The following is a 12,180-nucleotide window of genomic DNA, read 5'->3' as shown; positions in this document are numbered from 1 at the left end:
ACCTTGCCTTCATTTAAGCATTGCACACAGCTAGTTTTATTTGAACATTAAAAATTAGAAATTTTATATACTTGTCTTTACAAAATTATTTCATCTTAGACACACAAAGTTTAACTAACAAAATAAACAGGAATGGCTGAATTCAGGCTTCAGGAGCAGACTAATTTTGCTGTTGTTGTTATTTGTTTGAGTATGCTTCCCTCAAAAAATTACACACATTGAGTCATATGTTCCAACAAATGAATGCTTCATTAATATAACTAGCTTATCTCTGGTGTTATATTATGCAGTTATAATTCACGCATTAACTAAACTTTCCCACAGAACATTATTACTTTTGATATGTAGCATTGTCCAATAGAACTCTATGTATTCACTCTTTGAATGAAAGGAATTTCTGTCTTTCTATACTTTTTATTTAATCTGTTTCTCTGCAAAATGCATCCAGACCATGCCAGCCTAAATAAATATACAGCTGATTTAAAATACCACAAGAATACTTTTGAGGTCTTATAATATAAAATATCAAATTTTAGATAATATGTGAAATTCAAAGAAAATCCTTACATGCTTCTTCTTATAAAGAAGTTTGCTTGATAATTGTTTTATTGGGTCGAATATGGTAAATGTCAAAGAGTAGAGATGAAAAATTTTGAGGGAGAGACAGAGAGAGAGAGAGAATAATATCATTTCTTATTGGAGTTATAACAAAGACTGGATAGTGTGACATCTTATTTGGTCTTCAAAATAAGTAGAATTAAATTGTGACAGAAGAGACAGTTGGAAATAATATTACTTTGTAAACGAAAAGTCTGTAAATTATCTACAAATTCAATGCGGTTCTTATCAAAATTCCAAAGGCATTTTTCACAGATATAGAAAAAAAAATCCTAACATTACTATGGAACCACAAAAGATCCCCAGTAGCAAAAATATCCTTGAGGAAAAAGATGACAGTGTTATGAAATCTTGATATCAAGCTATATTACAAAGCTATACCAATTAAGACAAGACAGAGAGATGAACGAAACAGAATAGAAAGCCCAGAAATAAATGCATGCATATGTAGTCGACTAACCTTTAAAAAAGGCACCAAGAACATAATGGGAAAGGACAGTCTGTTCAGTGAGTGATGTTGGGAAAACTAAATGTCCACATGCAAACAAATAAAAATAGGTATTTACCATATGCCACTTATGAAATTAATTCAAAATGGATAAAAGACTCAAATGTAAGACCTAAAGCCATAAACAAACAGAAAAACCTCCTTGACATCCATCTTGGCAGTGATATTTTGGATACCACACCAAAAGTACAGTCAACAAAAGTAAAAATAAACAAGACTACATCAAACTAAAAAGCTTCCGCACAGCAAAGGAAACAACAAAATAAAAAGGTAACCTACAAAATGGGAGAAAATATTTGCAAACAATATATCTGATAAGGGATTAATATCCAATATCCAAAACATGTTAGAAATACATACAGTTCAATAGCAATACATAAATAAAAATGAAAACTCAAATGATTTGATTTTAAAATGGGCAAATTCCCCAAATAGACCTATTTTCAAAGAAGATATACAAATGGCAAATAGGTACATGAAAAGCTGCTCAACATCACTCAACAGAGAAATGCAAATTAAAGCTTTAATGACATATCACCTCCCATCTGTTAGAATGGCTATTATAAAAAAATAAAAAAAGATAAATGGTGAGGTTTTAGAGAAAAGGGAACATTTATACATTATTGGTGGGAATATAAATTGATGTAATCATTATGGAAAATAATAGGAGTGCTTCTCAAAAATTAGAAATAGAGCTCCCATTTCATTCAGCTCTTCTACTTCTTGGTATATAGACAAAGAAAATGAAATCAGTATATCTAAGAAATATCTCCATGCCCATGTTCACTGCAGCATTTTTCACAATAGCCCCGATAGGGAAACAAGCTGTGTCCATCAGTGAATTAATGGATATGGCAAACATTACTCAGCCATTAAAAAAAGAAAAAAAAATTCTACTATTTGCAATAACATTGATAAACATGAAGGACATTATACTAAGTGAAATAAACCAGATACTGAAAGAAAATACATGATCTCACTTATACGTGGAATCTTAAAAAAAAAGGTGAAACTCAAGAATAGAGACAGAATAAATGTGAGGCTGAAGAGAGAAGACAGAGATAGGTGAAAGTTTACAAACTTTTAGTTATAAGGTGAATATATTCTGAGGATTCAGTGTACAGCGTGGTGAGTGACTGTAGTTACTGCCTCTATATTATATGCCTGACATTTGCTGTAAGAGTAGATCTTAATCACTTTTACCAAAAAACATAAGTAAAGAAACTATGTGAGTTGAAAAATTAATTGACTTGATTGCGGTAACCATTTTACAATATATGTGTATATTTATCATATCATCAGATTGTACACTTTGAATATATACAATTTTTAATTTATTGAATATGCCTCAACAAATTGATAATAAATGAAGTGCTGGCCATCAAGAACACCAATAACATTATTTTGTGGGAGTATACCACACTGTGGAGCGAAAGTTTAACAGGTAATTGAGAACCAGATAATGCGGCTCACTGAAAGTCATCTATGGAATCTGTACTTTATTTCAAAGTCAATAAAAATCCTATTTAAATCAGATTATATACAATTTAAAAAAGAAAGAAAATTATAATATGGTCATTTTTACAAACTTTATTTGTCCTAGGGAGTGGGCGTACTTATTGTAGTAAAATAGGAGGCAAAACAAATAACTATAAAAATATTGTCCCATATATTAGTAAGTACTGTGAAGAAAAATATACTTTAAGAAAGAAATAGGAATAAGTGGTTGAAAGGAAGTTATGTTATGGGAGTGAGGAAAAATTCCTAAATTAGGAGAAAAAAATTTATATGTGATACATAAGACATCAGTTCACTAACAGAGACATAAATTTCGGATTCTTCCAGTATAAACAATAATTAAAGCCAAGTGACTGGATGAGCTCTCTAAAGGAAGGATCACCTAGAGAATAATGGATTGAAGGCTGAGGACTGAGACAATCCAAGGAGTAGAGTTAAGAAGGAAGACAAAACACAGCCAGTGAAGGAAAATGGGCTGGGGCCTCGAGTGAACTCTGAGGAAGATAATCAAAATTGTATTTAAGGCAATCAAATTGGTCTTTTGATGCAGAGTGACCAGGTGATTCAATTGGTGTTGACTGATGAAAAATCAATGGTTATTTAAAATTTCCTTTGAATTTGGCAAGCTCATGGGTGATTGGTAACTGAAATTTGTGAGTTGTAAGTGTGGTTGGACTGGATTCAAGAAGGAATGTGAGATGCTCTAGGGTAGATCTAATGCAGTCAATTTCTCTACTGAATTTCACTATAATGGGAAACATGGTATTTAATGACATTTTTGTTTTATTACTATTGTTTTATATAAATGATTGCAGCACATACTTTTGTATTGTGAAAGTGAACTATTATAGAGAAGGAAGAGAAGTATAGCTTAAGGGAAATGTTCTGAATTAAGACAGTCTTTGTTTTTGGTTTTTTAAACTCTACGGTTACAAAGTCTGACTCACCCTTTGCCATCAGTGCACTTCTGACTTCATATAACTCACTGATGATATGCAAAGTAATTTATACGTTTTGTAAAGGATCCAAAAATGAGTAAATGCATCGCCTCTGAAAATGAACACAGCTCTGTGGTGAGCTAAAGCACGTATATAAATTACAATGCAGTCCGAATAAAGGAAATGTGTCTGTAATAATTTCCACTAAATAGATATCAGACTTTATATTCCTATTTATGATCATTCTCATTCTTTTTTCTTTACTATGTACATAATACTTTTGTATCTTCTAAACAATGTTAGAGTTAATGGCAAACTCTGGTGGAGATTTCTATTTAAACCATTTTATAAAAAGGAGAATTACTAGAAAGTACTCTTAAGTAAGAACAAATCTACAAGTAAGAACAAATCTATGTAAGTATCTAAGTAAGAACAAATCTATATCTAAGTAAGAACAAATCTACGTCTAAGTAAGAACAAATCTATGTCTAAGGCACACAGAGAGACATATATGTGACATTTTCATATTTTTCTATTTCTCAAATGCTACCTTCCAGATTAACTGTACTTCTAAAGATGTTAATAATTTTATCTTTTACCTTACAGTCTCTGCAAATAACATATAATCAGCTCCATTATAAGCCATACAGATGGTAAACCATATGTTTACTTTCTCACATATAGTTATTGCCTCTGTATTATATGCCTGACATTCGCTGTAAGAGTAGATCTTAATCACTTTCACCAAAAAACATAAGGAAAGAAACTATGTGAGTTGAAAAATTAATTGACTTGATTGTGGTAACCATTTTACAATATATGTGTATATTTATCATATCATCAGATTGTACACTTTGAATATATACAATTTTTAATTTATTGAATATGTCTCAACAAGTTGATAATAAATGAAGTGCTGGCCATCAAGAACACCACTAACGTGATTTTGTGGGAGTATACCACACTGTGGAGTGGAGTATTTTTAACACTTTAACTCTTTCCATGAGATGTTATTGTCTTACGACCTCATTTATTTCATTTTATTAAGAGTCACAATATTATATTATGTCTCAGATGCATATTTAAAAACTCAGATTTACCATATGGAATGTTTATAATTTGTTAGTCTAGGTGAATATATTTTCATTTTAAATGATTTCCTGAGAATTATTATCTTACTTTGAGAGAGGAAAAATTTCTGTTACCAAGCTTTCTCTATTTATATTTTACATAATTAAAATGTTCAGGCTCAGAGAACAAATTGGATCCCATTATTAAATTAAGCATTATTATGTGTAGAATTGAAAGAGAAGTGTGTACTGCCAATGGGCATTTCAAATTGCTGAATTCTGATGACATTCCAGTTACTAAAAACATCCAAAATTAGAGCCATATAAAAACAATGTATTTTTGGCAAGGATAGCCCAAATTAATGTTTTCACTTGTAAGCACTATATAAACATATTTTATCATAATTGCATTTTATGCATAATTGATATTGCATTGAAATGATACTCCAGTCAAAACTGTAAATAACCCAGTCTGAAATGTTCAGTGAATTGAATGGCTTGGATTATCAATCTCTGAACAGATACGGAAGCCGTAAGGCAATCATGTAAGGAAAGCATAAATTTTAAAGTATATGTGTGACTAAAGTTTCTCTGCTCTATGTATAATTGACTGACCTGAAATGACTGTAATTCATTCTAAACATTTCAGTATTTCATTCTGCAGATTGGCGTGTGACAGAAATAGATAAAGTGGTAAGTTCCTATCTACTCTGAGCTTCATTGAAGTAGGAGAGAAGGGGCATTTTTAATGACTTTTAAAGTATGTGTTTAGCCTGAAATAGAAAGTCTTTGGTAGTGCAATAATATTTCCAGATCCATTCAAACTATACAAATAGTAGCCAATGTTTATGTGTACCACAACTCATAAATTATAATTTTCTCAAAATGTTGCTAAAATACATCCAAAAATAATTTTCCAAACTATTCTGTTTTTTTCACACCTAAATGTGTCTAATACATGTATAGAACCTTTTCTCTACTGCTAAACATTCCATAAACATTTTAATATTTTTAACACTTTCTCATAGTAAACATTTTTATTGCCAGCCAGCTCTGTGAGAAGATATTGTTAAATTCATCAGCCCAGTAGAAACAGATTCAAGTATGCTATTGCCGCTTTATTCAGAATTATTTATAATTTTTTTCTTTGTATAAAACATGATAATTTAATGCTTTTATTTTTTGTTTAGGTCAGTAGTTTGTTTCTCATGAATATTTGACAAGCATCTAATTTCTTCTATTTCTACAGAATTCAGTTAAAACCTCAATGCTATTAAAATTAGAGAGAAATTGATGTATAAACATTCAGTGGAGACTAAGTATTTTCTTAGAGATGAAAACCCCATAAGAGTTATAGCACTGCAACAATACTTCTCTAAGCATCTAAATAATGTAGTCTTAGGCCCTCCAGAGTTCCGGTGACATATTGCAATCCATATGGTTTTATCAGTAAAGGGCACTCTGGGGTTAGTATCCTTATACGAAGAAACACTGGACAGCTTGTTTACTCTCTCTCTCTCCAATATGTGAAGACACAGTGAGAAATTGGCTATCTGCAAGCCGGGAAGACAGCCCTCACCAGAACCCAGCCATTCTGGCACCCTGATCTTGGACGTACAGCCTTTAGAATGGTGAGAAATTAATTTCTGTTATCTATCTGCCCCCACCATAAAAGAGCAGAATCCATCAAAAAAATGTCTCTACTCCAAAATTTTAAGGCATGATAATATCAAGATCTACATTAAAAAATGATGTAATGAAACATCTTCTTGTCATTTGACCAAGCTACTAAAGAATAGAAATTTAATGTCATTTACTATTTTGACACTCATAAAAGTTTCTTTATTTCCATGCCTGCTTTACAAAATTATATAATTGTTTATAAACGTGAGTTTTCTGCACAAAGTTATGCCTAATGCTTATTTTGAGTCCATTATAATTAAGACAATACTTTAATTTTGAAATTATTTATAGAATAATAATAAAAAGTACAATTATACAACATTTTTGTTATAAAAATACCAAACTTTCTTTACTCTATTATATATTTTATTTTATACTTGCCCTGGTGAGGCTGCATCTGTATCTCTAAATATTTTGCCTCTACTGTCTTCAACTCCATTTAATTTTTCTTTCAACTTTCCCATTATTACTTCAGACAGATCTCATTTTCAAGTGATTTTTGCCAAATGAACTACTCTATTTTTTGTTTTTAGAAGTCAAAGACAAGTCTAAATTTAAATTCTAATTTTGCACATACGTTCAACATCTGCCGTCTCCCAAACTCAGCTCTGACCTGCAAGTCGGGAGATGAAAGGTAGAACAGTGAGCTTTTTCCTTACTCTGACTTCACTCCTATTAAACTATATTCCACTTCCCCTAGTTTTTTGCCTTGACTCTTGTTACCTTATTCCCTGTTTGTACCTAGCAAATTTCACATCATTTAGCAGCAGTCGATGCCATTTTCTTTGACCTTTCTCCAGTTCCTGTTGACTCTTCCCGTATGGAAGATGCACACAAATAGAAAGGGGAAGTTTTGTTTGTTATAGAGGATGGGGCAAATGGATATGGGTGTGGTCATGTGCTTTACTCCAGCATATATCTGCTTATCCAATAGACATCTAAAATTAAATAACTTCCTTATGTTGAGTACTATTAATTTATTTTATAAAATGCATTTTTCTGTAAGATCAATTTCTAGTTTATTAATAATATTGATAATATTTCTTCAGAATGAATAATATGACTTTATGATAAGTGAGTATTTACCTCTTCTTTCCCTGAATTATATTGCAAAACATCATACTAAGAGACAAATAACAGTTTAATGCCCCAATTGCTACTCTGTGGTCTCCTTCCAATAGGGGAAATTTTATATCTCCTTTCCATTTTTGAGAATCAGATAGCTAAAATAGTTTCAGGGACCCTATGGAGAGTATTCTATGGTCACAAACAAATTAAAAAATAAGAAATAAGTAATGAAACCACCACCAAGAAAACAACACTTGTGTATGCCAAATTGAATTTATCCCTCCACTATCAGTTTGTGAATACAATTGTGGAACTATTATGCAAACCAGGCATAACTTTTATTCTACTACATACATGTTTTTTTACATTAATATGTCTGATCTATATAAACATCTTCACAATACGTTGCATAATATATAATCATAAGTATCACCTGTCACAATACTGCTTTTTTAAGGCCTTCATCTTTTTTTCACCAGTGATTTGAGAGGCCACATTTGTCATATACCAAATTCCATTTGTATTTTCCATGTATTACTGCACTTTTTGTACAATTTCACTGTTAATATGACTACTCAGGCATCAAACTTATGCTGTTTAAATTAAACAAGCTTTTTGGTATGTTTTTGTATATGAGAAAGCAACTTCTCCCTTCCTTATTTCTGTTCATTTTCAATGTTTTCATGTGTTCTTTGCTCATTTATTTCCTAATATAAAATTTTAATCAACATACCTAGATAGAAAAAATAATCAGCATTGTTAGTTGGATGACATTAAACGTACACATAAACTTGGAGAGAAGTGACATATTTTGAAATTAAGCTATCTTCTAAGAATATGGGATGGCCTTCCATTTGTTCAAGTGTATTTTTTATTTTTCAGTAGATTTTTAATTTTTTCTTATTTAGCTGTTAAAGACTCCTTAAGACGTCAACAGCACAAGCAACCAAAGCAAAAAAGACAGCAAAGAAACAATCAACAAAGTGAACAGACAACTGACAGAATGAGACAAAATATTTACAAATTATTCAACTGACATAGGATTAATAACCAGAATATATGTTACTCAGTTTAGCAAAAGCAACCCCCAAATAACCTGATTAAAAATGGGCAAGGGATCTAAATAGACATTTCCCAAAAGAAGACATATAAATGACCAACAAGTATGAAAAAATGTTCAGCATCACTAATCATCAGGGAAATGCAAATCAGAACAACAATGAAATTTCATCTCAGTCCTTTTAAGACAGCTTTTATAAAAAGACAATAATTGATGTGGGTGACAATGCAGAGAAAGAGGAATTCTTATATATTATACATTGTTGATGGGAATATAAATTAGTAGAGTCATTATGGAAAACAGTATGATGATTCCTCAAAAAATTAAAATAGAGTTACCATATGATTTAGCAATCTTACAGTTGAGTATAAATCCAAAAGAAAGAAAATCAATATATCAAAGAAATATCTGCACTCCTATGCTTATTGAAGCACTACTCACAATAGCCAAGATATAAAGTCAACTTATCAACTGATGAATGGATAATGAAAATTGGTAAATATATGCAATGGAATATAATTCAGCCATAAAAAGAATGAAATCCGGTCATTTGCTACAACATAAATGGAACTGGGATGAAATAGGCCAGGCACAGAAACAAACGTATCTTACATCCTCACTCATATGTGGGAGCTAAAAAACAAAAACAAAAACAAAAACCTAATGGAGTTGGAGAGTAGGATAACAATTACCAGAGGCTGGAAAGGGCAATGGGAAAGGAAGCATAAAGAGGGGCTTGTTAATGGGTACGAAAATACAATTAGAAAGAATAAGATCTCTTGTTTGGTACCACAAAAGGTGACTATACTTCACAATAATTTATTATATTTTTCAAAATAAATAGAGGAGTGAATCTGCAATGTTCCAAACACAAAAAATGATAAATGTTTGATATGATGAATATTCCAAATACCTTGATTTGATCATAGCACATAGCACATTGTATGATTGCATTAAAATATTCTCTCTCTATATATATGTCCATTAAAAATATTTTTTGTCAATTTTATTTGTAGCTACTTTATTTTTTGCTGCATTCTAAAAAAGTTTTCCCTTTCAATAGTTTCTGTTTACATATATGAAAATTATTGCTTGATATATTAATTACATTATCTACTACCTAACAATTGTGTTTTTGTTGAACTCATTAAACTTCTTTTGAAATTGTTTCATATCTTTCTATTTTCCTTTTGTCTTTATTATATGAATTATTATTTTTCTCTGCCTGAAATGGATGCTTAATTTTATCAGTTTTGATAATTGTGTTAAAGAACATGTCTTTCATTAATTCATTAATTTTATAATTTTTCTATATTCAGTGTTCAAACATTAATTTCTGTCTTATGTTTCTTGTTGCTTTTTTTTTTTTTTTTTGGCAGGGGGAGGCTGATTCTCACCTTACTGCCCACGTTGGAGTGCAGTGGCGCCCCCTTGGCTTACTGGAAGCTCTGCTTCCAAGGTTCAAACCATTCTCATGCCTCAGCCTTCCTAGTAGCTGGGATTACAGGTGTGTGCCAACACCTGGCTAATTTTGGGATTTTTGGTAGAGATGGGTTTTCGCTATGTTTGCCCAGTTCGTCTGGATCAAGTGATCTGCCCACCTCCGTTTCCCAAAGTATTGAGATTACAGGCAGGAGCCACTGCACCTCACCTTTATTTTTCTGTTTCTTACTTCTACCTTCTTTTATGGTTTGTTTTCGTGTTATCTTCTTGTTATTTCTCTTTCTTTTATGGTTTGCACAGCCTAAATTTTAGTCTGATTTATATCTTAAGAGTTTTATTTAATTAATTTCTTAATTCAATTGTTACATAGTTTTTACTGAATTGCGTTTGTTTTATATTTGTATAATTTTATATTTAGTTTTAAATGAACAGATGGTAAAATGTTCAGAATTCAAGTGTATAATTCAATAAATTATTAAAAGCATACATCTCACATGTTGGCTTAAAATATTCCCATCTCCCCAGAATTTTTCCCCAATTTCCTTTCTAGTTAATATCATATCTAACACTAATTTATTTTCTCCAAGTTTAGAAATTTTTGCCCTGACTCTTTCATATTTGCCAATGTAAAAATCCTCAATAATATTTTCCTTGTTTTTAAGTTACTGTTAGCTTTTACATTTAGATTTGTGTGGAGTAGCAATTTAAGGTTGGTTTTGTTTTCCATATTTATACATGGAAAAATATATTAAGTGATATACAGAATATATTTGGAATATATATGGAAATATAAAAATATATATGAAAATATACATATATAATTTTGTGTAAACTCTTGTGTTGAAAAGACTTTTTAAATTTCCCATTGAATTGCCTTTGTCAAAAATGTAAGCAACTGGTCATGTATTGTTCTATTTCTGTTCCAGTAATTTATTAATTACTTTTTGTTGCTTTACAAAATTCTCAATTTTTTTTTTTTTTTTTGGGATGCCCAGGCTGGAGTGCAGTGGTGAGATACCGGCTCACTGCAACCTCTGCCTACAGGGTTCAAGTGAAAATTCTCCTGCCTCAGACTCCCATAGCTGGGACTACAGGCACACGCCACCATGCCCAGCTAATTATTTGTATTTTAGTAGAGACCGAGTTTCACCATTTTGCTGAGGCTGGTCTCCAACTCCTCAGCTCAGGCAATCCACCTGCCTTGGCCTCCCAAATTGCTAGGATTACAGGCGTGAGCCACCACTCCAGCCTACAAATTTCTTAAAATCAAATAATATAAGTTCTACAAATTTGCTGTTTGGTCATTCTAGGTCATTTACATTTCCATAAACATTTTAGGATCAACTGTTTAAACTAAAAAGCAAACAAACAGCAACAAGAAATAAGCCCTGGCGATTTTGACTGGGGATCAACCGAATCAGGAAATCATTTGAGCAGAATTTATATCTTATCAGCATTGTGTATTCTTCTCAGTGATTGTAATACATTTTTGCATTTATTTATTTGTTCTATAATTTCTCTAAGCATATTTTGCCAAATTTGGTTAAAATTTGTTTTTCAATATTTTTACTCTCAAATGTTTTATGTTTTTAATACTATTGTAAATGGTATTGTTTTAAAAGTTTCATTTCCCAATCATTTATACTTAACATATATAAATGATATTATTTTATATCTATCTTGTATTCTGTGACTTTTCTAAATTTACTGATTTGTTCTTGTAGCTTAAAAAAAGTTTCCTCTGAATGTTCTACATAATGATGTATTTTTAAAAATACATAGTTTGAATTCTTTTTCTTTTTAATCTGTACGCCTATCATTCCTCTTTAATGCCCTGTGGCATGTAGTAATACCCCCAGCATAATGTTGAATAGAAGCGGTAATAATGGACCTCTTTGTCTTATGCTTGACATTAGGGGAAAACATCTGGTAATTCACCATTAATTATAACATTACTGCAAGTTTTTATGGATGCCATTGATCAGTTTATGTTCCTTTTTATTTCTAATATGCTGAGTTTATTTATTATAAATGAATTTTTCAGTCGGGCAAATGGCTCATGCCTGTAATCTTTGCACTTTGGGAGGCCACAGTGGGTAGATTTCTTGAGCTTAGGAATTCGAGACCAGCCTGGGCAACACTGGCGAAATCCTGCGTCTGCAAGAAAAAGTATACATATACAAAAATTATCTGGGAGTGGTGGCATTCACCTGTAGTCCCAGCTACTTGTGGGGCTGAGGCGGGAGGATCAGTTGTGCCAGGGAGGTCCAGGAT

Source organism: Hylobates moloch, unplaced genomic scaffold (assembly GCF_009828535.3).
Source record: "Hylobates moloch isolate HMO894 unplaced genomic scaffold, HMol_V3 SCAFFOLD_16, whole genome shotgun sequence".
NCBI classification, from domain to species: domain Eukaryota; kingdom Metazoa; phylum Chordata; class Mammalia; order Primates; family Hylobatidae; genus Hylobates; species Hylobates moloch.
The sequence above is the reverse complement of the archived record's forward strand: the minus strand, read 5'-3'. Positions refer to the sequence as shown.